The sequence below is a fragment of the Sciurus vulgaris genome (genome assembly GCF_902686455.1).
Source record: "Sciurus vulgaris genome assembly, chromosome: 15".
NCBI lineage: Eukaryota > Metazoa > Chordata > Mammalia > Rodentia > Sciuridae > Sciurus > Sciurus vulgaris.
The window spans coordinates 36638455-36664180 of NC_136476.1; the positions used below are offsets into that span (position 1 = coordinate 36638455).

Genomic DNA, 25726 nt, shown 5'->3' on the forward strand with positions numbered 1-25726 from the left:
ATAAAATCATCTGCCTCTGGAAGTTGGAGACTGCCCCTGGAAGAATGGAATGTCAAGGATCTCCGGAGCCCATTGATTACCAAATTTACCTGCCTTTATCAAGGACTGTTTACCAAGGACTGCAAACAAGGGGCTGCTAATTGGTGGCCCGCCCCCTCGGCTCTTGCCTGCCTGAAATCGCCTAGTTACCTTCATCAGGGAAAGAGTAAATGCTGTACAGGTGCTAATGCTCAGGCAACAATATCAGTCCCTCCGCCAAGGAAACAATTTGGGGGAAGAATATGTAGAGACAGAAGTTCCATGATTAGAACTTTCCGAAAAGAAAATGGGGAAATGAAAGAATGAACATTTTTTTAAGCTGTTTTAAAGAGTGAACATTTTTAAGCTGTAAGCTGTTCTAAAGAATGAACATTTTTTTATCTCAACTCCCTAAGGTCTCCTGCCCATTGTCTTAACTCTCTGATGTCACCCTCCTGGTTATCTTAACTCCCTGAGGTCACCCTCCCAGTGATGGGAGCAAAAGCCCCTAAAAGCTGTTCCAGGAAATAGCCCCAAACAGAGGGTAAAAGAGTAAATTGGGCTAGATGACTAAATAGTGCTCAAACAGTAGGATTACCAGAAACTATTGACCAGAATCTACAGCCTGTTGTAAAACATTGTGAAACATGTTGTCAGCAAACCCAGACCCCCTTTGAAACTTCCTGGCAGCTTTGTCCCCCTTTTCCCTTTCATGTGTGACCCCTCCCGATGTGTGGTTTCTGCCTTTATAAACCTACAAGATTTTCTGCTAGGGACTCGACTCCTGGAGTTGGGTCCCAGCGCGCTGGAATAAACACCTCTTGCGGTTTGCATCAAGTGACGCCTCCTGCGGTTGATTGGGGTTGCCGTCCATCCATGGGACAGAGTTGGGGTTTCCTTTTTGGGGGCCTTACAGTATAACATACTGAATGACTGTCTGAGGAGGAAACTGCATTTTGAACTAAAAGAAATTAAATGCTCAATGACAGCATAGTCATGAAACCCTTTTCTTTTGGCTTAATTGGGAATGGTTTAGTCTAAGTTAATGAAAAGACTGATGAGTAAAACTTCAAGTAACTTCAGCTTTAAAAAAAAAATTATAGTAATTTGTTTTAATTCTGATTTTTTTTTTTTTAGTCTGCTAATGTCTTGCCAAATTGTTTCTTAACAGAAGGCACGCAGGAATGGGTCCTGCCAAGATTGTGCAAATTAATAGAAGAGGTACATTTATAATTAGCAGTTTTTCCATAATGGGAGTTAGAATGCTAAAAACATAAACATACTTATTAGTGCCATAGTGGATAAAAATGCCCGTTTGGGAGTCAGATGATCCAGGTTCAAATCCTGGCTCTGCTACCAATAGGACTTTGGACACTGCACTAATTTCTTTATCTCTAAAATGACATAGTATGTATAGCTAAGCCAGAGGGCTGTGCTAAGAACTTAGAATAGTGCCCAGCCCAAAGTAAGTGCTCTATAAATGTGAGTTGTTATTACTGAGTAAACATCAGTCGTTTTTTTTTTTTACTGCTAATATTTTTATCACTCCCTTTCTCATGGATAAACTTGTCTCATCTATGTTAAATTATCACATTCTAAATTACCAGTGTTTGAGAAATGTTTTTACTTTTCTAGGTTTTTTCAAAAAATCTTTTGCAAGCTTCCTTTTGTTTTCAGTCCCTCACCCATCCTCCACCCAGCCTCCACCCAGCCTGTGCCCCAAGCCTTCATTAAAGGACCACGCTCTGTATTAGTCATGATGATGAATGCAGACCTTGGTTCATCTGTCCCTTTAATGCTTTTACTTCCCTGGCACACAGACCAGAATGTTAGGCAAGATGGGTTTGGGGATAGCAGAGACCCTTTTAGCACAGAGTGGACTTGAGGCTGATGGAGCCACTGTGTTGCTTTTCCTTGTTTTTTGTTCAGAATGAGCACTGAGGAAAAGGATAAACACAGGGATCCTTGGGCAAGACAACTGATTCTTGGAGAACTTTATAATACTGCACCCTGGTTTTGAAAGGTCATCGCAATGCTTAGCATTCCTAATGGACTGGATTTCATTTCCCATATTGGACCCCAAAGTGCTTTTAGTTTCTTGTTAGTTGCCAACCATTTTTGAACCAATTTTCTATTCCTTCCCCTCCCTTAGCTCCCCACTTTCTCCTCCTTACAGAGCTTAGTGTTCCACATTTCATTCCCTGTATCCCGCTCACCACCAGCCCCTTTTGCATTTTTATGGTAACTAAAATAATTGTGCAGAGCAAGTGCCCTGAGGTAATGCCCATTTGTTTTTGCATAGCTTTTTGGTAACATAAGCCACAGAAGGATGAGGGCCACCCTTTTATTTACAAACAATGTACAAGTAATTCTACTTAACTGGAGATAACAGCTTAGGTTGCCTTCTGATTTAACCTTCTTGCTATTTCAGATAAGAATCTACGTAAGATTTCATTGGGTGGGCATGCTGCCTAAAAATTGACCCTTTGATAGTGAAGGTCTCAGGGTAGTTCTGCATTCCACTGGTGCCATTAGCCTTGAGTATGGATGTTGAAAAGGAACATATAGAGTTGGCTTTATCCCAATCAGTTTGGAATCTAGCTGAAACTCGCTTGAATAAAAAAACTATTGAATCAAGCCAGTTGGTCTAAAAATAGGTTCTCCAATTAGAACTTGAGGATGGGGTTAAGGACCTTTCATTTTGATATCATTTGCAACAAACTAGGGTATTGGTTACAATTTTATAATGCACAATTATTTTGCTGAATAAAGAATGGAGCAGCATTTGTTGTGATTAAGAATTAAGAGTCTTATATATGGCTGAGGGAATACACATGTATTATATTATAAATGAGAATATTTGTCCCTCCTCAGTACTGTAGCCAGGGAATTAGTTGGTTGGAGATCTTATTTACACATCTGTTAGTAACATCTATTACTTGTTAGTTCTAAATAAGTGGCTCTACATTTATTATAGACAAGTTATCTGAAAAGAGTTCTCAGCAGGGTACCCAACACAGTGACACCTGTGTTTCACTGCCTTTGTAAACAAGATGCTGGCTCTCACATCAATGTGTGACTATTCCATGGAAGAGGGAAGGAGAAATAATGCTCGTAATGAAGGGTTCTTTTGATAATCATATATGTAATTCATCCAGTACTTGGCACATGCTATTGTTTCACAAATGGCAATTAATATTATTTTAAGAAAATACATTCTTCATACCAAAAGAGACCCATGGAAAAATCACCTCTCTTTTACTGGGTCTCCTGTCTTCCAGCACCTGATGCTCTAAGTTAGTTACTGCCTCCAACTACTATCTACATCCAAAGATGCCATTAATGACAGTTGGGCTTTAAGGTCACCTGGAACAACTGGCACTGCTGGAGTTGCCCCTGATAAAGATGGACATAGCATTCTCCACTAATAAAATTGGACCATTTTCCTTTAATAAAAATCTCTTAAATATTTTCTACTAATAATCATTGAACCATTTAGGCACTCACGTGGTCCTAGCCTTCGCACTCTTAACAAGCGAAACAAAGACCAATTTAACCCAGTAAGTGGAAGCAGACGTTTGTTTAACGAATTCATATTTCACATATTCATACATGCTTACAAACATATGTGCACACATGTCCACACACACCCATGAGTGTAGAAATTCAAGTACCTGCATCGTTCATTAATGGAAACCAGTGTCTCCAGGGAAGACAAATAACAGTATTTGAAAAGAGTGAACAGAGGTAAGATGCAGAGTACAGTTAGCACACCTGTATGAGGAGCTCAGGGAGTGGAGACAGAGCTGGCTCACAGCAGGAGGCCAAAGACAGTGGCTTCATTAGCAAAACACTCAGAGTCTGCTGGTCCATGACACCAAGCAAAGTAGAGAAATGGTTGCTCACAGGTAAAGCTGTACTAATTGAGTGGCCTTCCTTGAAAGAAAGAAGAAAGTGTCAGATACAGACTGAGGATTTCACTGACCTTAGGGTGTGTTTAGCTCCATGTATTTTTTTCTTTTAATAATAATCTGATTTTATGAAGTCATTGAGGGAGGGTGAATGCTTTAGAAAGGGAAGTGGTAATGAGGGGAAAAAGTCTTAAATGTCAGACTGTGGAATGGGTTGGTGGGTTCTTTGTAAGTATTTAATTTCCTGTCTGAAGGTAGATTTCTGGCTTTGTGTCTCACGAGTGAGGTGACCTATGGAGCCACTTGCTCTGACGTCTCCTGCTTTCCTGCCTGTTTTATCTCCTAGATGCCTAGAACAATTTGAGAGGAGACCACAGAGAGCAAGCATATGTGGAATACAAAGGCCCATGAAAGCTGTGAGCCTGCTGTGCATCAAGTCGATGTAATTCACTTACTTTTTTTTTTTTTTTTTTAAGTGGTGATGATACCTGCTTTCCTCTGGATGACAAATGACAGAGCACATCTGAAAAGCCCTCTCTTTAGGGAAAATATCCAGCCCCTTTTTTGGTTCTCTGCATAGCGTCTTTATTATGTATGATGAATAAAGAAAAAGTAATATTCACCAAATACCCCGAAAGAAAAACTATATATAAATACAGTACACTTGAATGTGTGATTGTAATAATGAGCACATGCTGCACAGTAGCTTTAAGTGAGAAGCAGCAGTCATCTTAGTTTGTTTGTTTGCAAATGTCTAAAACATGAATTATGGCTAAGTCCTATTATCTTTTCATTATGTGGACCAGAGACTAAACCTGGTTAAGTCTGTGATAGCCGGGCAGCTGTGAAAGTTAACCTCTGTGGGATCTAGTGAGTTAGCTGAAACCTGCAATATTGCCTCAAGAAATACACCAAGAGAATGCCTTTACTTTCCCTAAAGAGTACTTTTCCCAGTTGTTATTAATATTTTGTCAGTCATTGTATATCTTAATTACACTTGCAATGGGAAGGCTTTATCATTGAGGTTTTAATAACCTGAGAGGTTCATATTTGTCTTCAAGTCTCCAGCAATCCTCCTCACCTTTGACTACTTAATATCCTCCTCAGAACATCATTTCAGATACTCTGTTAAAATCCCTCAACATACCTCCCCACACACATATCTCCTTCCCTAGTGAAAGTCAAGGTCCCTACTGACCACCCTCCTTTGCTCTTTCTTTCGCTTAACCTATCTCTCCTGTGGTTCCAGAATCAAGGTGAAGGATGTCTCTCCCCTGAGCCAAGTCCCTTTGTCATGTACAACTTAGATCCTCTTCTTGCCCCAGGGTTCTTTCTATTCATCACCTTGCTTTCTAGAGTATATTAATCAGCTCTTTTGATGCTGTGACTAAATGATTCCACCAACACAACCGTAAAGGAAGAAAAGTTTATCAGAGGGCTCATGGTTTCTGATGTCTTAGTCCATAGGAGGCCTGCTGCATTCCTCTGGGCTCCAGGTGAGGCTGAACATCATGGCAGGAGAGGTGGTGGAGGGAAGCAGAGAGAGAGAGAGAGACCCTGCTCTCTAGATATAAAACCCAAAGTCACACCCCAATTCCCACCTCCTCCAGTTATACCCTACCACTTCAATTAACCCCATCTGGGATTAATGCACTGATTGCATTGAGACTTTCACAACCAAATAATTTCTCCTCTGAACCTTCCTGCATTGTCTCACATGTGAGCTTTTGGGGGACACCTCACATCCAAACTGTATCATAGAGCATGAATTTCCTTCTAGTCCTTCATGTTTCTAGGAATTCATAGGTTCCTTTTAACTTGGGAAGAACTCTCTTTGATTCGAATATTCCTTGGTTATTATTAATTCAGCAAATACCTGTTGAATACTTATTTATCATGGGGTGCTGGTTGTTTGCAAGCAACAGAAATAGACTTTGTCTACCTTGAACCTTTGTATAAGAGCATACTGGAAGGCTACTGGTAACCTGTGAAATGGATAGGAAGGACAGCTCAGGAGAATCCAGGTCACAGGGACTAGGGGAAATCTCTTCTGGGATGAATAAACTTCAATCACTCTCTCCCTCTGTAGTGCTCTCCCAAAATTTTAAATTCCAGGGAGTAACTATCTGATTTTCTAGAGGATTGTCTCACCCCTGAGACCAGAGAAGCATGGGAAACCCGATTGACAGTCCCACCAGTGTTTCTATTGTTGGAAGAAAGAGAGTATCAGGGAGGCAAAAACAGTGACTGGCCCCCACAGCCCATGGTATGTCAGGCAGTCGCTAGGCCTTTGGAGTAGAAAGAAGAACAAAGGAAAACATATTTACCAAAATTGAAAAAAAATATGATCAAAGAGGTAGAACTGAATGTGAAACTGTAATAATAAGCCTAAGGATAAAATTATAATACACACATATCATGAGATACATAGGAGAAATAGTTCCTTTTCAAAAATAAAAACTGTACCTATCAAAACCAGAATCTTGGCCCAGTCACACTGCTTTGTCCCAGTGCTTAGACAAGACTAGAACTGGTCTTGAATAAGACAGTTCCTGTCCGCAAGGCACTCACAGTCAGTGAGGAAGTCTCATGCAGGAATAAGCAATCTAAAAAGTGAAATTAAAATAGAGAGCTACACATCATGAAGACCTGGAGAAAGCACAGATGATGTCAAGACGATGGACTGATGCAGAGGAGCTTTCCAGGAAGAAAAGCTACCTTAGCTGGAAACAGTGGTTAGAGGATTGATGTGACAGCAGGGAAGGGCCTTCCAGGAGGAGAGGACAGGCAGAGGAAAGGCAGAGAGGTGAGACACTCACCCAGCCTGGGTGACCACAGAGGAGGCAGAGGAGGTGGACAGCCCTGGGCACTCCTGCAGCTTGCAGGAAACATGGCAGAGAGGCCAGGAGGTGAGGAGTGAAGATACCTGTTTTTCTGGGCAGGTAGGAAGCCCATGGCAAACTGGGAAAGAGCAGTCGGAGTAGAAAAGTGCAGATGGAAAGCAGAGGGTAGGGACTCAGGATTGCAGGAATGGTAAGGGAGTTGATAGCGCAGTGAGGATTAGGTGAGAAGGAGCAAGGGAAGGTTGATTCTTGGCTGGAGAGGATGCGGAGTGAAGGAGAGAGAGGGAGGGGAGAGAGAGAAAAAATGAATTGTTGACCTTAAGTGGAAAGGATGACAGATGACTTACCCTCTGATCCTGGAGGTGGGGACTTAAGAGCAGGTGTCCCTTTGCAGGAATCTGGAGCAGGAAGAGAACACTGAGGGAGAATATTATTGAATAACCTCAATTTTGTCAAAGAAATAAAAGAAATAAACATACTTTAGAATTAAGAAAGAAAATGGACTTGAGTTCAGATTCTGGTTCCAAAACATAAGAGCTGTGTGTCTTTTTTTTTAAAGGAGGAATTTTTTTTTAATTATTCAAAGGTATAACTGGATAAGTAAATTTGTTTTACAACCATTTTTGTGAAATACTTTTAAAAAAAATGTGACCAACTTCTTTGCAAACAGCAGACACATACCTCAACTATGATGACCTAATTTTTGGTGGATAATGTACATGATTAGGCAGAAATAGACAAGCTCACACTGGTAGATTAACTGTCAAATGCTCAGTCAAAACTCCATTTGTGGCCCCTGTTTCTTGATCGATTTCTGTTCCCACCTTGTCTTCTACCATCTTGTCGACTTCCTGATCGACTCCCCCTTGACTCTGTCTACCTAACCAGCCACCAGATCGACCACCTGATTGGCCTGACTGGCCGGACCTGCCCCTTGGCCAGCCACTCCTTTGTCTGGATTTAGAAGATGTATTTCCATCATAGTATTCTTCAGTTTCAGGTAATTTGGCCGGCACTGAGAGTATCCAGTCTGAACCATGTCACTCTGCCTGTAACCTTTCTGACTCGGTTGTAGGAACATCAAAGCAATCACCCATATTTCCTTTTAGGAGGCACCTTCTTGTAATTTGGGACACAGCATTACTACTCAGCTTTCTGTTAGGTTCTTTCCACACGTACAGCTGACACCCTGTATTTATTCTGGCTTTCCAGAGTCATTGTCACAAATCCCTTATCAGAGGTGATCAAAGACCTTGGTTCGAAGCTTGATGCACCAGAAATGTGGGCTAATGCTGCAGCCAGTGGATCCACTGCCCCTTTCTCTTCTATCAGTCTCTGAGCTGATGGTTGGAAAAATCAACAACAGCAAAAGAAACAGAAGCCAGAGACCCGATGGCATCCATGCTTTTAGATTTAACTAAATCCATTGTAGAAGGAGCACCTACACATTTAAAAGGAATTCCTGCTTTTTGTTCCACATATCTTAGTTGACCTCTTTCTCTTGATGGATAAAAACATGCCAATTCCTGTCCAGCTAGCTCTACCTGTGGATCCAGAGCGATGGATACAGGACTCAACATCCTGTGGAGGAGAACTTTGAATCACCAGGTCCAAACCACACACGGCCACATTGGTTGCCACCAAAACTTTAAAACTACCTTCTCTGAAGCCTTTTTTGTGTAATTTCTCTTTGAGACGGTGCAGTGTCCCCATGCAAACACTGGGCATTCTGTTTTATGTGTGGATTCATTGCCATTTCAATTACGTTCTTCTTGGTCTCACAGAAGATAATAGCCCTCCCTTCAGATACACTATAGACTTGAAGGACATCTCCAATAACTGCTGGTCTCTGAGACCAATGACACTGGATAGCCAAATGTTCCACAGTAGTTGCAACCTTTTGAGTCATTTTTCCAACAAGGTCAATCTGTTCATATCTGGATTTCATGTATTTTTTTTTTTTTTTTTTGCAACTTTGTGTACCCACTGTGGGCAAGTTGCAGAAAAAAGTAAAGTCTGAGGATTGTCTTCAGAACCAGTTTTGTAGGATTCGTGGATAATATCTTCAACTTGTTCAGCAAAACCTAAATCTAGCATTTGATCCACTTCATCAAGCATAACATGGCGCACTTTAGAAAGATCTGCAAATGGTCTTTGATACGACTAAGAGTCCCAACCAAGATGTCAATACCATTTTAAAATATGAGTAATTTGGCTTTGATATGATGTTCCACCATAAAAACATGCCACACTGAGTTTTGTAGTTACAACATTAAAGTCTTTGGCTACTTGATTTGCCAGTTCCTTCGTTGGAGCCAAAACAAGTACCTTTGGTGAGCGACTCTTTTTAATTGTTTCTTTATTTCTTTGGAGTCTTTCAATCAAGGGTATGGCAAAGAGAATGTCTTTCCTGTTCCTGTTCGGGCTTGTGCAATTAAGTCTTTTCTTTCATATATAGGACCAAAGGTTTTAACGTGAATAGGAAAGAGATATGTTATCCCTCAACCTTTTAGAAGCTTTATAGTTTCTTCAGAAATAGAGAAATTAGAGAAGGCTCCTTCTTTCTGTTCACATGTTAGGGTCTCCTCTAATTTATTATCACTTGGTTTATGAGTAGAACTTTCTAAGGATGATACTCGCTTTGATTTTTTTCTCATATACATCAATATCTCCATTTGGAAGATCTTTTCTTCTTATGCGATATAGACAATTCATCAGAAAGTCTATTAAATCCTTCTTCAGTGTCTCCATTTAGCTTCTCTTGCATTTTAGCTTTTTTGGGCTTGGGACTATCATCCAGGTCATCTGTAACACCATTTTCTTTTGTTTCTGTTTTCTCATCCGGGTCACGATGGTGCCTGGACTTCCTCCTATCACTCTTTTGCCTTTCCTTCTTCTGGCTCTCAGACTTTTCCAAGGGTGCTTCCAGATCCATAATGTCCCCCCAGAGCAGTTTCCCAGGCATTACTGGCTGCTACCAGCTTCCTCTTTGCACAGTGGCCACTACCTCCTATGGGGAAGTGACAGCGTGAAAGGAAGCAGGGGCAGGGCGGCTGCCCGGCCAGGGCCACCAGAGCTGTGTGTCTTTATACTCTGTCCCAGTTTCCTCATCTGTAGTATGGAGCTTATTATAGAAGTAAGCTTAAAGGACTGTGGTATTTTACATACATTATACCTAATGTAATGAGTTTGACCCCTCATTCCTCATAAATACTTAGAGACATTATTATTATTAAAATATATGGGAACTTAGTATTTTAATGAACTATTTTATAATGTACATGATATCATGTTGGGTAGACTTTTGAGCTGTGAGGTCTGTCACTCATGAGCTGTGTGGCATTGGGGATGATAATGGTATCTGCCTCATAGGGTTATCGTGAGGATTAAATGAATTAATTAATATAAGATACTTAGGATTCTGCAAATGTTTGTTATGATTAGCACTTTTATTTTTATTCAAAGTTCAAAAAGAGTACTTAGCAGTTCATGTTGTGATCTATTTTGTAGGAAAGGGAGTCATGGTGCAGAAGAGTGAAGTGACTTACTTAAGAGCCAAATAACCAGCAAATGGCAGAGCTGGGTTAAAACCCAGCTTCTTTGTCTCCAGATCACACTTCCTGATCACTACACTGTGACTGTTGACCCACTGCCAACTTTGACCTTTGGCATCTGTTCTCCTATACTCTGAATTGCTCAGCCTCACATGCTCTGTGAGTTAACCTTGAACCTCAGCTCCAGGCCCTTAATTCCAGTCCAGTTCCACCCTGACTCTAGCTCCTTGTCCTGCCACTGTGGCCTGCTTGTCAAACTGAAGCCTGTAAGTACATGAATAGCACAGGGTAAATAGAAATTGGATTCACCCAAGGGTTATTCTATAAATGCATGTTGAAAGTCACAAATACATAAAGACAGGATACTGTAATGCCTTCAAATAGGAAGTATTACATTCATTTTTGTGAACTAGTGAAAGAAATCTGTCCTGACCAGTTCCAGTTATGCTGCACATCTGGGCATATTCTACCTGCACAAAACTATATGCCTTTCTTTCTTATCACCCCAACCTTTTGTTTTACTGCAGCACAAATTAGTATTTGAGAAACACCCGAAGACTTACCATTTGGATTGAAGTATGGATGCTTGATAAAAATCTGATCCTTTTTTCTGCTCTTGTAGCTAATCTGATAGAAATCTTGGTTCCATAGCTTATACAGCATGTTGGACTTTCTTTGATGTACCCTGGGATAGCAGTCAAAAGTACCTAAGCACCAATATTCAGACTATTCCAAACTAACTTTGTTCTTCATAACAGGATCAGGAGACTTAATGGACCTTTGGTGTACTTCAGCTTCACCGTATGAAAGAACGCTTAGGTGAAAAATAGATTCTTCATATTTAGAAATGAAGTTCTTTGGGGTCAGATTTTATTTAATTTAAATACACTTAGGTTTTACATTCATATTGTTATCCCACTTCATGACCTTAAAAAGGCAAATATTAAAGTTCAAAAAAAGAATTCCAATAGTGTTTTAAAACAATTAAACCGTACCATGTAAATATTTGAACAACGAAAATGAAAATATTTCTTTTAATGATTGTTAATATAATCACTTATGTAACAAAGAAATGGTCCATATGGACCATTGAATTCATTAGTGTTTTAGGGAAAAGCAGTTTTTGTTCAACTGCAGAGGAAATGTTTTATTTTAACTAAGAATAAAAGGATTTTATATACAAATGAAATTATATAAGTGTACATTAGATGCTCATTTTATCCAGATTTACTAACTTAAGACCTAGGATTCTTTGACATCCCCTCTAACACCAGGAGGGCCTGGTGTTGCCAGTCTTATAGAGGCTATGGAGTGGTGTTTTGATGCATGACATATTCTGATTAAGAATTTGATCCGTATGTTTTCTTGGAGAATGTGGGAAACTAGTATCATTTGCTAGAAGAAGAAATATTAAGGCAACAGAGCTTACAAAAGCTTTGACTAAAGGAAGAAAATTGAACAGAAAGTTCAAAGTGACAAAAAAGTGATATACCAGATGTAACTAGTGGTCTGAAAACATCCAATCAGATTAATCGTTCACTTGGTAGATACTGGAAAAACACTAGTCATGTGTTAAGCACGGTACTGTGCCCTCTGCATAAATCAGTAAGCGAAATAAATAGAGTCACTGAGCTCACGGGGTTCACAGATGGGTACGTAAGCAGTAACAACGAGGTTTCATCTGTGTTCTGTTGGAAGGCTGCCCTCTAATGAGGGCAGAGATGCAAGAACACCTGAGTTCAGAGAAGATCACTGAAGGCTTCTTGGAAGTGACACGTGATAACTGAAGGAGAGAAGCTCGCCAAGGCAAGAGACGGGAAGCAAGCGTATTGGGAAGAACGGACCCCGCCAGCACTGCAGAGGCCTGTGCAGCTCTCTAGGAGGTTTGCAGATAAGACAGACCACTGCTACAGAACGAAGTTGACGGAAAAGAAGTGGTGTTTATTGAGCACCTATTATGAGCCATGTGCTTTTAGTATGGTATCATATTTCATTTTCCAAGGTAGAGTTTGCTTTCTTGTTACATATGAAAGAAGTATAGGAAGAATAAATAACTTCACCAAGGACACACAGCTCGGTGCCAATCGGTACAGAACCCAGCTTTAACTTGTCCCTTGGTTTTTGTTCTCTGCCCCCATACTACCTATCTCCCTTGGTTTTAAGGAAATAATAACATATGAATATAGTATTTAGATTGCAAACCAAATAGGTCTCAAACTTCACTCCTTTTCTTTGGAGCTTCATGTCTGGGGCATTGTTACTGAGCAAATGAATGGTAGATAAATGGAGCACAGTGGCAAGAATATTCTGGAGGCAAACTGTCCCTTACTTCTTTGGATCTTTAGTAATCACATGATCTTTAAGTGACTTTATTAAATCCAGGCTCAGTATCCCTTCTCATATTCTCTCACCTTCCATTCCATTGATCACAGGATAAACAGAGGACTTTTTGTATTATGGTTAGTTTTGCATAGGTCTGTGTCTTCTACTAGACATCAAATCTGTCTCAAAGACTTATTTGAAAGAGACTGTGAGATCATGTGTGTGTGAATTCCTAGTCCTACCATAAACTACACCACAGTAAAATACACTCCATATATATTAGGCAAATTCAGTAGATAGGGAGGTGGTAAATGTTGAACAATGATCTATCAGGGGAAACAATCCATCTTAGTATCATTTGCCAATTTCCACAGTATAAATATTCACTTGATTTCAAGGTATCATTGTGATGTGACTGAGCGTGGACTTGGGAACAGATCTACCAAAGCACTCCATAATGTAATATGTCTGCTCTATACATACTCATGATGTAAGCAACCTTAACAGCATAGAAATATAGTGAAATAATTTGAAAGTACTGTGTTTTTACTTAGCACCTTTAATTTCAGTATAATTAAATTGCAAGTTTATATAATTTAATTTTTAATATTGTTTTAACAATTAGCTCACAGACCTCCTGATATTTGAACAACTGGCCCTTTGGAGCATGTAGCAGCTGACTCCAGCATATTGCTGAATCATGCATGTCTGAGGCGGGAACGTTCTGATTTTCATCTTTGTGCTTTCAGTGCTTAATATATGGCCTGAAACTCAGATGATTTTGGTAAATCAATAAACGGATCAGTAAAATAATGGATAAATGCAAATGTAAAACCAAGTTACCTATGCATATGAAAATGCCTTGGCTATATTCCTCCAGTGGCCTCAGTTTCCTCATCAGTGAGGCAAGGGGCTTGGATAGATGAGATTAACCTAAGGCTCCCTCTATCTCTCACATTCTGCATGAAGTGAGTTCTGTGATTATGTCAACTATTTTCTTAGCTGTATGCTTATATTGTGATGACAACATTTTAACTACCTCATTTGGGACTTAAGTACCAAGTGAACAGGATATTCAGAACTGATTTACTTTATCATGAACAGAAATGAAGACAACTTGTTTTGCATTACTGGTGAATCATTAGAACTTTGTCTAGATTTGCTGAAACAAGACATTATCATATACTCTTCTATATTCAAATTTAATGAAACAATCTGACTATTAAAGTGGTAGAAAAATTATATAAAAGTAGAGAAATCCTCTATTTTCAAATGTTTAATTAAAGCTTAAATGTTAACATTTTGGAGCTGTGAGCCTAGGATTAATTTTGCTAAGCACTTCCTTTGAAGATGAGATCAGAATAAACAGTAAAGTCTTTGACATAGTTTAAGCTGGGTTCCCCAAACCCATCTGATCACAGAACTCCCCTTCCTTGCAGAATGTAGAAACACTTCATGGAACAATGGTATTTAGGGAACACAGTTTGGATGCTTCCCACTGATAACTAGCTATAAAGTGGATCCTCCCACCCTTGGCAAATGACTTCTAACAGTCGCTTATATGTTGAATAGTTTATACCTCTGATCAGTCTGTTTTCACTTATTAATGTGGAATTCTACCTTTCCAGGTGCCATATTACCAGATTATTAACCTGCTATGTAGTATAAAGTAAAAACAGATGGCATGTTAAAGTTATCTCAGAGTAAATGTAGAAAGACTAAGGATCATTTTCCTCATTCAGATTTCCTGGAGATACCCAGTGTAATTTGCCATCTTGTTTACCTTATTTGTAAAATGAGGCAGGTGGATTAGATAAGCCCCAGAGTTCATGGTTTATACCTCTATGTTCTTCCAGCCCACAAATCTGTGATTTATACCCTCAGCCCATGTACTCTTGCAAGGGAAAGTCTGGCAATATGGAGGATTATGTCCTAAAGCCTTAAACACAGCCATACAAGTGAGGGGGGAACCAGAGAGGAGTTTAATTAAGCTAAATGTTCTGATGTTTGAATGCTGACACACTCAGCCATACTTGGGTCCAAGAGAATTAAAAAAAAAAAAAAAAAAATTTCCCCTGGGGAGAATAGACTTGATTTACATGGTACTTCTTTCATTAAATTCAGTGAAGCCTGCAAAACTTGCTAATGAAGGGAAATTATGAAGTATTCTGGCTCAATTTACTTGCTCTTTCCATAATAATTTGGCCTCAGACCGTCTGACACAGAATCTGAAGTAATCAGATTTCAAAGAAATTAGCCCGTCATTCTTTAGCTTCAAATTCAAAGAAACCATGTTTTGCCCTTATCATAAAGATGAAGAAGATATTCTAAAACTGGAAAGGTAATTTCATTTCATTGAGAGATATTTAGGTTACATTAGACATGAGATTTTAAAATATTCTTAGATATCTCTGTCGAGCTTTTCTTTTTTTCTGAGGCAAGTTATAGCTGTGCTGGTCCTCAGGAAAAAGACGAGAGATGTTTAACCAGTGGGTCAAATAGTTAAATAAGCCTTTATAGTACAGGAATTTGAGATGTTTTAGGTGCCTTTCTAATCCATTCTGTACTTTGCAGTCAGAGGGATCAATAGCAGCACGCAAACCTGATTAAAACCTGGCCTGAGTTGGAGAGAGGCCCATGCTCTCAGCCTGAGGTGCAAACTCTATAGCAGGGCTTCAGGCCCTGCATGATTCAGCTCTTGCCTGCCCCTCTCATCTTGAGTACATTAGGATAGACTTCACATTATGGTTGTAGTTTATTCCACGGTGTGATCACCCCAAATGTCAGGAGTTCAACACAGCAGATGGAGCCATGAGCCACAGGGGGGATTTGCTCATTGTGGTCCACTTGGGGACTCAGGCTCACTAAAGCTTCCTCACCTGATATTGTCAGTGGTTCTCCCTGAGATGAAAAGTGCCCTGAAAGGGCTACCTTAGCAAATGGGTGTTCTGACTTAGAAGTGACACTTGCTCATAGCTCCTGACCCTCTCGAGTCAAGTGACCTTATCCAAACATGAAGGACCAGGAAGACAACTCTGAAGGTGAAGAGGCTAGATAAGCTTGGGGACCACAGGCTGCAAGTCTCTTGCTGGTTACTCTCTCCTCCTGGATATCTCACTGTCGTCATTACATTATTCAGTTGGTTGTTCTTGAGTTTAATCATTTCACTAGATGTGTCTGCGTAGCCAGTTTCCTTGGGTAGTTCACATACTCATTGTTCTCTTTCTCCTCCCCTGCTTTGTATGGTCCTCAGGATCATCTACCCCTTCTTTCCCTCATCTTCCTAGGTCCTCTTATCTATTCCTTTACACCTCAGAATCCCAGTGTCTCATTCAGGATCCTTCTCTGACTGCAATGGGCCAGCTTATCAGTCTTTCTCTGATCTCCCTATAAAATGTGATATTCATCTCTAACGTAAATCTTATCACACTCTTATCACGCTGTACTGTAAATGCCTCTTTATCCATCATTGTCTCACAAAGATTCCTGACTTATCCTCTGCTGTACTCCAAGTGCCTTGAATGGTCCCTGGCATGGAGTCAATTAATAAACAGGTAATTACGCTTTGCTATTCCAGTGAATTAGTTACCAGAGATTCTTCATGGTGAAGAATTTAGTATTGTTATGGCATCATGGATATGAGAAACTCCTTGTCTCTGGATTTCAGACTATTGCTTTAGCTAAAGAAGTTATCCAACTATAGTTTGGTTGATTTTATTTGGGGTGGTTGAAAATATAACTAGCCACTGAAGCTAGTAGTATAGGAAATGGGGTTGAGTGGTAGCATGTAAGACTGAGTATAAATTCAGAGAATGTTCTAGTTTAATGGATCTTATGAAGCTGAAGCAAACGGTCACCAAGGAGTTCTGATTGTTCTTAGAATCCAGATACAGTTACTCGATCATAAACATGTCAATTTTCCTTAACATAATTTTCCTTCTCTGAAAATTTAGAAAATGGTATAGAGGATAGAGGTAATATAAACATTTCTTAGATCAATAGAGTAGATGAAGGGAGTTGAGGGGAAAGAAGGAGGGGGGACTGGAAAAAGGAAGAACAATGGAATGAATCTGACCATACTTTGATATGTACATACATGAATATACTACTGTGAATCCTATCAAGTATGTCTACAAGATTGTAGATAGGATTAAAAACAGATAAACAAATTGCAGAAAGGTCAAAAGAGGAGAGAGAGTAGGGGAAGGGGGGGACATACTGGGGACTGAATTAGAGCAATTATATTCCATGCTTTTGTGGTTATGTCAGAATGTATTCTAACATTATATATAACTAAAAATGATCAACAAAGGAAATAATGTTGAGTCAAAAAGGAAAATATATTTCTTGTTTTTAATGCACAATCTTCAGAAGAAACCTCCAGTCCATACATTAATGTTATTGAAAATTTAAACTTAATCAAAGACTATTCTACAACTAGTACCGTCTGAGATAAGTTACCCGCAGGGGCAGTTTTAGAATACCAAACAAAGCACACTGGCCTGCTTTTCAGATACAGTCTCAAAATTTGCCAAGTTTCTCAGGTGAAACTCAAGTAGCTCTGAGAATTAACACAAATGTTAAAGTATATTCCTTTCTTTTATTAGTCTTATGGTCATACATAATAGTTGAGTTCATCCCGACAAACTCATACATGCATTGAATTCAATTTCAGTTCATGATTCCCCTTTTCCCTACCCCTTTCCCTCCTGTCTTCTCCCATCCCCTTCTCTTTCTTTTACTAGGCTTCCTTTCTCTATTCATATTGATTGGTTCTTTATGTAATATTATCCTTCCCTCCTCCTTTCCTTTATTTTACTCTAACTTCCACATATGAGAGGAAACATTCAACCTAGGAGTTTCTGATTTTGGCTAATTTCATTTAGCATGATAGTCCCCATTTCCATCCATTTACTAGCAAATGCCATAATTTCATTCATTTTTATGACTGAGTAGAACTCCATTATATGTGTGTATGTATACACATATATCTCACTATTTCTTAATTCATCCATCTATATTGGAGGGCATCTAGGTTGATTGCCTAATTTAGTTATTGCAAATTGTGCTACTATAAACATTGATGTGACTGTGTTGTTGTAGTATGCCAATTTTAGATCTTTGGGGAAAATATCCAGGAGTGGCGTTGCTAGGTCGTATAGTGATTCCATACCTAGTTTTTTGAGAACTCTCCAAACTGATTTCTCGAATGGTTGTACTAGTCCACAGTTCCATCAGCAATGTACAAGTGTTCTTTTTTCCCCACAGCCTTCACCAGCATTTATCATTTGTATTCTTGATCATTGCCAACCTAATAAGAGTGAGGTGAAATCTTAATGTAGTTTTGATATGCATTTTCCTGATTGCTAGAGATGTTGAACATATTTTTTGTATATTTATTGACCTTTAGTATTTCTTCTATTGAGAAAATTTTGTTCTTTTGTCCATTTGTTGATTGGTAATTTGATTTTTGGTGTTAATTTTTTTGAGTTCTTTGTATATTCTGGATCTTGATCCCCTATTGAAGAGTATCTGACCAAGATTTTGTGTCTTTCGGTAGACTCTCTTCATGCTCTTAATCATTTCCTTAGTGGTAAGAAGCTTTTTAGTTTAATGACATCCCACTTATTGGTTGTTAGTTTTATTTCTTGTGCTTTGGAGGTCTTGTTCAGGAAGTTTGTGTCAGCACCTATGTAATGGAGAGTTGATCCTATGTTTTCTTGTAGCAGTTGTAAGTTTTCTGGTCTAATTCCTAAGTCTTCCACCATTTCAATTTGAATTTTGTGCAGGGAGAAAGATAGGGATCTAATTTCATTTTTCTATTGATAGCATCCAGTTTTTCCAACACCGTTTGTTAAAAAGGCTGTCCTTTTTTCAATATATGTTTTTGGCACCTTTATCAAATATCAGACAGCTATAGTTTTGTGGGTTCATCTCTATATCTTCAATTGTATTCCATTAGTCTTCATGCCTGTTTTGGTGCATTACAATGCTGTTTTAGTATAATTTCAGATCAGGTATCATAATACCTCCTGTAAAGCATATTCTTAAAGAATGCACATTAGGTGGTAGCTCTGAGCTCTGTATTATAAAAATTGCCACAAAATAGGAAGATAATAGCATATAAACAGAAAATGTTTCCAACTTCATACATGTACATGTTTATGTGTGTCTTAAATGCTTTCAAATTTGGAGAGATTGTTACTAGAATATTAAACACTGGGGAGAATTGTTTAATGGAAAAGGAACACATTTAAATAAACAAATATTAACAACAAATAGTCTGTAAAATATTTCACTTAATTTTGGGAATCTATGTTGGTTTCCTTCAGAGCCTGAATTGGGAGAAATTAACAGTGAAATGAAGTATAAAAGTCCTGGGGCCATAATTCAACACCTGCTAAACAATAGGTGTCAAATCATGGGATATCAGGGAAGAAGAAATCCCTGTTCTCCTGCTTTCCCAGCTCAGGAAGAAGAAATAGCCCCAATAGTGAGTTTTAAGCTTATAAAACAAACTAGACTCCCAGGCCTAGATTTGTCTCATTGGGTCAGTGTAGTCCCTTACCTAAGCGCATCCTTTGCATAGTTAGCAAACCCAAACAGTACTTTTCAATGTATTCTACTATTCTTTATATGTTATAAGTACTGGGCATAATTAAATTTTATCATGAATTTTATGGGATTATTCTATTTTGATATAAATAAGTAGTTATGTACATTAGATTATTTATAATTCTTGAAATATTGATAATAGATTTTATAAATACTGAATTATAATTTAATTGGATTGTCAAATTTTAGAAGACATAGACCATATGGAAAGTAAAATCTAAAATTCTCAGTTATAACACAATATTGCGTATCTTATGGATGGTAAAACTATAAAAAAATGAGGAAAAAAAAAAAAAACTTCCCAGAAAATGATGTGGAAGTGCTGAAAATAGTCTCAAAACTTTATAGGTAGTCTAGAACTAATGTTTGACTTTGGAACAACACAAATACACATGAGAAAATCTCTTTCAAAATTATGGGAATAAGGCAAAAGTCATTTGAGAGCTAGTGTTTATGATAAATAATCTAAAATTTTATTTGAATTATTGTCATAATGACAACCTTAATCTCATATATTATATAAGATTTTTAACAGGAAAAAAAAAAAAAAACATGTTCAACACCTTTAATAAGCTCTTGTTTGGCCAGGGAGAGGGATAGGCAAACAATTCTTACCCAGTGGTAATGGTATATATACCCCCGAAAAGGATGTAGAATGTTGATCTCATGCACCGAGAGAAGAATGCAAGATGGAGGGCAGCTGCTCAGCGTTGGTGCTCAGATTCTCACATGGAGAGAAGGCAGTTAGAGATGGCATCACTGGCTTGGCAATCTGCCTTTTTTTCCTCTTTTGAGTCTTTTGCTGGTTGACTCTTGAGCCTGTCAGAGTGTAGGACAGAGCTTATTTCCATCAGCCTTTTTGCTGCTGTGACCAAAGAACCAGACAATAACAATTTTAGAGAAAGAAATGTTTATGTGGCACTCATGGTTTCAAGATCTCAGTCCATAGATAACCTGCTCCATTGCTCTGGGCTCAGGGTGAGACAGGTCATCAAGCAGAAGGGTATGGTTGAGGAAGGGAGTTCAGGACATGGTGATCAGGAAGGAAGGAAGGAAGAGAGAGAGAGGATACATGAGCTCCACTCCTCTCCAGGGACAAAATATATATCCCAAAGCCAAGTCCCCAATGACCTACCTCCTCCAATCACATCCTACCTGCCTACAGTTACCACCTAGTTAATTCCTATCGGAATTAATGCAACGATTAGGTTAAAATTTTCATGATCCAATCATTTCATCTCTAAACCTTCTTTTATTTTTTCTCACATCTGAGCTTTTGGGGAACACCTCTTGTCATAACAGAGCTGATGCTGTGGAGAAGAGAATTCCACAAGACAAGGCCTCTAGAACTCAAAGCGTTGGATCTCAAAGGAGCGGTAAAGGCCACAGAGCCTACCTCCTTCATTTTATGGATGGGAAACCTGAAGCCCAAGAGGGTCCTTTCTGTGACTTGCCCAAGCTCACACAGCAAGTAACATGAAAGGCAGGCTCTTGACCTCCATCCAACCCAGTGTATTTTCTTCAACACACAAGTCATCTGAAGAAAGGAGCCTAGAAATGCAAGGGTGGGAAATAATTGAAGAAAGATTCAGGTCATAGCTTTAGGAGAGTGCTCCCTCTTAGACAAAGGGGCCATCCTTGAGAAACTGCCCCCACATTAGCATTTAGGGTTTCAAAATTCTCACTGGAGTATTTAACTGTGAGGACAAGTAGTTTCCTTCCTTTCTAGAGAAAGAAATAGGTCTGCCCTAGCAAAGAATCAAGAACTGTAGTTGCTCTCTCTGGGGCCACATTCACCAATGCTTGACTTGGCTTGTCAGAGATAACCCCACTGTGAAAGAGTCTCCCCAAGAACTATGATCTGCACACCCCTGTGGCCAGTAAGAAGGGTGGCTTTTGGAAGGGTGGTGCCTTCTAACAGATGGATCCCATCTGACCACCAAGTCAGAACCATTTTTATGAAAAGGCTGCTGCTTTCCAGGGTTTCTGGCATATGTGTTCCAAACAGGATCAAGAACATCTGGAGAACTTGGAACCAGCAATACACTTAGGTCATGGCCTCTAGGCAAGTGATCAGCAAACTGAGTCACTGAAATCACTCTTTTATGAAGCATTAGCTGTAGGTCTGGAAGCGGCACTGTGGCAAACCCTTGTAAGTGGAGTCTCCTTTCCTCCACCCATTTTCCTGGGCTGGGCTTGTACCAGAGCCCAAGTCTTGTATGTGAATGTTGCTTTCCAACTAAGGAATTTAGAAGCATGAGGAAAGAAAATAGTCATGGATTCATGGGGGAATGCTGAGACAGGTGGCTGAAGACCCAACCCTCGAGCCCTTCTAAATGTCTATGGTGGATATGGAAGATGTGGGGTGTGGGCTTTTCCCAAGAGGTTGAGAGACCTCTGGACTATTTCAGCTCCCTGTATCATCTTTCATAATTGATTAAAGACATGAAATGGGGGTTTTTCCATATTGCTCCTCCCTGTGTATTCTGTGCCTGGCCAGAAGGAAAAAAGAAAGAAAAACTTGATGTGTAGAATATAAGTTTACTCAGAAATGGCATTTGTAGAAAAATATCTTTATACCTAAGTTTGGAATTTAAGAGAAGTCTCTTTATTTTTTCTCTCCCCCACCCTACCACCATTTATTCACACAGCAATTATAATTTCAGCACATATTACTTTGTAATTTTTTTTGTTTTCTTCTGTCATTCATCCTGTACTCTCAGCATCTAGAATTGTACTTACTAAAAGACCAAAAGTAATGATGTAATAAAACAAAAATTGCCCATGACGATCATAATCATAGTATCAATTATACATGTGCAGCTTTTTATACATAGCTTGCAGAGTACTTTCACATGCCTTGTACCATTTCAACCTTTGACTAAGCCTGAGGGAATTTTGATTCCAGCCCAGGTCTTATTGGTTTTGTTTTGTTTTTTTAGTAGTCAGGAAGATATCTAGGTTCCAAACAGTGGGATCCTCAGAGCACAGACTGATCAATGTCAATAGTTTATGTGTGCACATCATGAGAGATGGAGGTATATGCAGGTCTTACTTTGAATGTTTTAGTAAAATTTTAGAGCAACAAAACTTTGTAAATTTTTAAATGAAGGAATTTTGTAATAGTAAAGAGCCAATTCAAAAACCAAACCAAACTAAACAAACAAAAAAATTCAGAGGAATTCTAAAACTTCACATAAGAAAATTCTTGAGTTAAAAAGTGTTTTTCCGTTCTTGGTTCTGGTCCTACCAGCAGTTGTGTCCTTATTTATGTCACTTTTGTTTTCCTGTCTAAAAAATGGTGGAGTTGAACCAAATGTTCCTGTTATTCCTATGAAAAAATTCCATGCTTCAGTTAGTCTAATTAAAAGAGTTGGAAGGTTAGCCTTTAATGAAGTTGTGTGTTGCATAACGTGTTTGTCAATGATGGACTACGTATGTGGGGACTGTACCATAGATTGTATTGCCTAGTGACATTGACATGTTAGTTTTTGTAAGTAAGCTTTATGATATTTGAAGAATGCAAAAATCACTTAATGATGAATTTCTTAGAATGTTTCCCTATTGGTAAGTCACATGTGACCCTGTAGTTGTATGAAACATAGCACTGGTTCCTAGAGGGGCAACTTCCTTTGTCAAAGTTATTGAAAATGCTGCTAGTGGAATTCTTTATATGCAAAATGGTAAGGAGTTAAAAGTTCACATTTGAAATGTTACTTTTCATTAGTTTGTGGAAAAATAGAAAACCAGGGTGGGGAGGATATTCCTTATGCTTTGGAAGCTTGAACCCCTAGAAGGTTTTCTCATTGCTCTCTTCCGCAGATTACCACCAGGCAAGAGCACAGTCAAACACCTTTGTAAGACTTCATAGTAGATCACATTCTGAAAACAAGGGGTTCACTAAATGCACTTTTTCATGTCCTATTTATATTGTGGCCTCTCTCCAACTCCGGGACCTGAACCAGTGGGACGGTGTGCCCATCTTGGGAATCACTTCCAGAATGCCGCCAGGAACCAGGACCACTTGCTCACTTGGCAAGAGGCAGCTCTTGCAAATCACATGCAGCATCTGAAATCCAGCACCATGTGAAAATTCAGGACTGTTTCAACAACCTCGTGGAATGGATTTGCAGTCACGTCAAAGCATAATTTAGGAATGGGAATCTCGGTTATTTAGGAAATGCAAGTGTAACAGTGGTTCTTGTTCCTTCACAGAAATTTTAAAGGATGTCTATTTAACTCCTCTGGAGAGAGAACTCAGAACCTAGAATTATTCAAACAACAAAATTGAGAGCTATGGTTTGAATATCATTTGAGTGTGTCCCCCTGGTTTCATGTGTTAAAATTTAATCCCTATGAGGCATTGAGAGATTGGAAACTTAATATGACTGTGGAGTTTATAGATGGCTCCTTTGAGACACCTCTTAAGATTAGATAAGTTGATTAGAGTACAGCCCCCATGATTGAATTCCGGTGGCTTTATAAAAAGGGGGAGAGAGACCAGAACAAATATGCAGGCACGTTCCCTATCTGTGGCCATGTGAAGTCCTGTACTACGCTGGGACTCTGCCAGAGAGAAGGCCATCGCTAAATGTAGGCCCTTGACCTTGGACCTCTGGAACAGTGAGCTTAAATAAACCTCTGTTCTTCATAACTCACTCAGTCTGGGGTACTGATACTGGCAACAGAAAACAGAATAGGTTAGTGAAAAATTCACTAAAGGCTTACACCTTGTGCATTCAAAAGTGAAATACTTTTAATGTAGGTTGGATGTATGTGAAAGGCCCAGAAAACTGCAACTGAAATCTTAATGTGGCCATCTCTGCATGCGAAGTATTTTTAACTGTGGGTTTCAAAGCAAAGTTGTTAATGCTGGAGGATCATGTTGGATCAGTGGGAATTGCTTGCAGAGGAATCGCAGGGAGGCCAAAGCAGTGCAGGCTGATGACAGCTTGGGTCTGAATCATCAGGAATGGCCTTAGCTGATGTACTTGGGCACATCAGAAATGTTTTCTCTCAGTTTTGGAGTCATTTCTAAGAGTACATTGTAGCTTGTTGAGAATAACTCACTCCCTGAGATTTTCCCTTCTCTATTAACATTTGTAATGGATAAACCCCAAGTACAGTGAGTATCAAGATAAAATTAATCTAGAGGGTAGATGTCAGGTACAGTCTGTGGGTAGTATGAAATAGTAGCAATAATAACACAAGTAACACAGATGAGTATTTGCTGTGCTGCCCAAAGTGTGCTAAAATGTAATTTAATCCTCACAACCACCAAATGGGGTAGGTATTGATGGCCCAGTTTTATTGAATTAGGAAACTAAGACTGGAAGGAAGTAGCTGAATGCTGTGATATACTGATGTGCCTTACCCTCCTCACACCTACTGAGGGGGATCTCAGGAGAGGACAGATAGTAAATGACCTGAGGAAGTTTCTAGGGAAAAGTAGGGAATTTATAGGATAATAATGATCTCATTTCATATGCTCATGAAAACTGAATTAAATTTTAGCTTTCGGCTACGAAAATCTCCCTTTTCCTACTATTCCATCCCCTGCCTTGGAGCAGAGGCGTTTTGATTCTAGAGCTCATTTTGTTTAGTGCTATTTATTCAGAACTGCCTTTAGCCTAAGGACTGTGCATTGACTTGACATGCTTTATTGTTTTTGACCATATAAGGTGGACATTCTTCCCATTTCACAGTTGATAAAACAGTCTAAAAATGTTTAATTTTCACAATGCCTTTCACTAAGTGTTGGACTAAGATATGAATTGAGGGTCATGTAACTCAGATTATTTTCACTGGACCAGAGCTTGCTATTCCATGCTGCTCACTGTAAAAACCTTGGACTTAAAAAAAAAAAAGTAATAAAAACCTAGATCCCTCTCTAGACCAATCAAATCAGAATAGTGAGGTCAGAGAGGACCTGGACTGCAGTATTTTCACAACATCTTCAAGAGATTCTGAGGTGTGTGGTCAAGACTGAGAATTATCATATGCTGCCTCCAGGTATCTTGTTGAACCTGAGCATCTCATTTTTAAAAAATGTTTTGCAGCTGACTGATTAACTTCTCTTAGTTACTGTGATATTCAGACCCTCTGCCTAGCCTTATAAGCCAGGTAAGTGATATATGATCATTGATACAATCTATTAAGCTTTCCAAGGATTTGGATAGGCTGGAATTTTCCTAATATGGGGTAAAGATAAGAGAGAAAGTCAAAGATATATATTCAGTGTCCATTCTTTCTGATAGCTGTCTCTTCTAGAAAGATGAGAGAGAAAGTAGCAATAGAAATGAAGTTAGTAGCTTTTGAATTCAGGACTTAGGTTCCTGTGACATCAGAGTACCAGCTCCCAAGTATATTTGCATAGTCTTAGGTAGACAGGTCAAAATTTTTGTCATTGTCCTGTCCATTTGGGTCAAGGAACCCCATTCTTGATGTCAGTAGACACAGGTAG

General features: G+C 39.1%; 1 protein-coding gene and 1 pseudogene across 2 annotated transcripts in view; one reads left to right on the forward strand and one right to left on the reverse strand.

Annotated features, from left to right (window-relative positions):
* Positions 1 to 25726, forward strand: part of LOC306644949 (uncharacterized protein) — a gene marked incomplete at both ends in the record, with an annotated part of 463174 nt that overhangs the window by 118153 nt on the left and 319295 nt on the right. The window lies entirely within an intron of this gene.
* On the reverse strand, positions 7430 to 9783 carry LOC306645033 (ATP-dependent RNA helicase DDX50-like; annotated as a pseudogene). Its single transcript has one exon. The product of its transcript is annotated as an ATP-dependent RNA helicase DDX50-like (transcript).